The sequence below is a fragment of the Rattus norvegicus genome, chromosome 10 (assembly GCF_021556685.1).
Source record: "Rattus norvegicus strain SHRSP/BbbUtx chromosome 10, alternate assembly SHRSP_T2T, whole genome shotgun sequence".
In the NCBI taxonomy this organism is placed as follows: domain Eukaryota; kingdom Metazoa; phylum Chordata; class Mammalia; order Rodentia; family Muridae; genus Rattus; species Rattus norvegicus.
The window spans coordinates 34147267-34149841 of NC_141543.1; the positions used below are offsets into that span (position 1 = coordinate 34147267).

Here is a 2575-nt window from a genome sequence, read left to right on the forward strand (position 1 = left end):
AGGCTTAGCTTTTTGGGTGGTAGGAACTAGCATTAATACATTTTAAAAGGTTTTGTTTGTTTGTTTGTTTTTTCCTATAGGCACACAAATTTTAGTTCAGATACAGAGGTAGGCAAGGGATCTCTATTTAGGAGGCTAAAGACAGGTCAAGATAAATTGTAATTAAGCTCTGAACTTGCAACATTACAACCTCTCCAAAATCATTTAAGTTTTTCCTTAAAAGTGATTTATTTACTTCTTTGTATGTGAATGAGTGTGTGTCTGCATGTATGTATGTATGTATGTGCACCACCTTTGTGCCTGATTCCCAAAGAGGCCAAGAAGATGGGGTCAGATCCCGTAGAACTGCAGTTACAGATGGTTTGAGCCACCACGTGGGTGATAAGAACTAAACCCAGGTCTTCTCCAAGTGCACCATGTGCTCTTAACAGCTGAGTCATCTCCCCGGTGCCATCATTGAAGTGTGAATCAGTTAACCGACCTTGCAGGAGGTTCGGTACAAGGTGTGGCTTCTTTCCAGACCCTCAGTTTAAAAGGTCAAGTTTAAAACATGTGCAGGCAGAACACTCATGTACATAAAATAGGTGAATCTAGAAGCAAGGAAGCAAGCAAACAAACAACAAACAAACAAACAAACAAACAAACAAACAAACAGAAACTACACTGAAGGCCTGTGAGAGGGAATAAGGGTGCCTGTAACCAAGCCTGGTGGCCTGAGTAAAATTCCCAAGCAATACATGATGGGATGAGAGAACCTATCCCTGCAGGTTGTCCTGTGATGCACACATGTAGCATGGCATACATCTGCTCCCCGCTCCACACGAGAACAACAACAACAACAACAAAAAAAAAACAAAACAAAAAACAAAAACAATTTAAAAAAAAAAGCTATGTTGGCACAGCAGTCACATTTTTGCATGGTGTTACACATCTACAGACTTAGTTGGAAGAATCACTTGAACCCAGGAGTTTGAGATGAGACTGGGCCACACAAGACATTACAAAAGTACACGTGAGGCTGCTTCTTCTTTGGGGAAACACCCAGAAGATGCCAGTGTCGAGGGGTGGCCCAGAGGACCAGGATGAGGGGCTTGTGGAGGTAAAGCCAAAGACCAGGAATGGGTCCTTGTCACCATGCGGTGACGCCTGGTCAAGGACATGAAGTTCAAGTCCCTGGAGGAGCTCTACCTGTTCTCACTGCCCATTAAGGAATCCGAGGTCATTGGCTTTTTCTTGGGCACATCCCTAAAGAATGAAGAGACTGCCGGTGCAGAAGCAGACTGCGGCTGGCCACTGGACCAGGTTTAAGTCCTTTGGTGGCTTTGGGGACTACAATGGTTATGTTGGTCTTGGTGCCAAGTGCTCCAAGGTGGTGGCCATTGCTATCCGAGGGGCCAGCATCCTGGCCAAGCTTTCCGTTGTCCCAGTGTGGAGAGGCTACAGGGGGCACAAGACAGGCAAGCCCCACACTGTTCTGTGTAAGGTGACAGGCTACTTTGACTCTCACAGGTGGAGCTCATCTCTGCCTCGGAGACACTGGCATCGTCCTGCTCGTGTGCCCAAGAAACTGCTGCTGATGGCTGGTATGGATGACTACTGTACATCAGCCAGGGGCTGCATTGCCACCCTGGGCAGCTTTGCCAAGGCCACCTTTGATGCCATTTTCAAAACCTGCAGCTACCTCAACCCTGACTTCTGGAAAAAGAATCTGTTCACCAAGATTCCTGATCAGGAACTCACTGACCATCTTGTGGAAACCCACACCAGAGTCTCCGTTCAGAGGACCCAGACTCCAGCTGTGGCTGCTAAAAGTTTTATACAAGAAAAATAAGTAAATTAAGTCTGATGATGATGATGATGATGATGATGATGATGATGATGATTTTAAAGTGTGTACGTGTGTGTGGGTGCACATGCACGTGTGCACTCAAAGCATGGTGGAGAGGAGGAGGAATTAACACCCAGGGTATGAAGGAGTCTCAGGATAGCGCCTACAGTTTACAGTGCTTAGTTCTCTAAGCTTACCTGGTGGCTGCATCTGCCTGGCACACAGTAGGTACTCACCAAAAGTTAATTGTGGCTTTCATGATGGAGACTGTTGTCAGTGTTTATCTGTGCAGTGCGTTGGCCCTTTTATATCTGCTGGTCTGAGTGAGGCTACGTTACCATAAGCAGGAAGCACAGAAAGACGGTGCTCCCAGGAGCATCAGCAGCTCTGAACGGTCTGCAGAGGTGTGTGTGGGAGGGGAATTTGAGCTATCCTTCCATGTGTTGTTTAAACCTTAAAGCCATGGTGCATTTGCTTCTGAGGGGATCTTGGTGAGCTCTGCCTCGTTACTGTGCTCTCAAGCTCTTGCAGGATACCTTGAGGGATCCTCTCCCCTTTCCTGGGACTCTTGCACTGAAGTGACAGGCTTGTGAGATTGGGGCACAGAAATGTGTCTTCTCTGATATTTACACTTCTATCTCAGCTTGGTTTTATGGAGCTAGCTGCACATTTCAAACGGCCCTATGGAGCAGGCTCCTGTGGCCATTAGCTGTGGGCTGCCTCTGCTTAACACCCAGGAACAGAATG

At 46.9% G+C, this 2575-nt stretch overlaps 1 pseudogene; it reads left to right on the forward strand.

Annotated features, from left to right (window-relative positions):
- The first annotated feature begins 1076 nt into the window (after nt 1-1076).
- On the forward strand, nt 1077-1918 carry Rps2-ps35 (ribosomal protein S2, pseudogene 35; annotated as a pseudogene).
- Nucleotides 1919-2575: the final 657 nt, after the last annotated feature.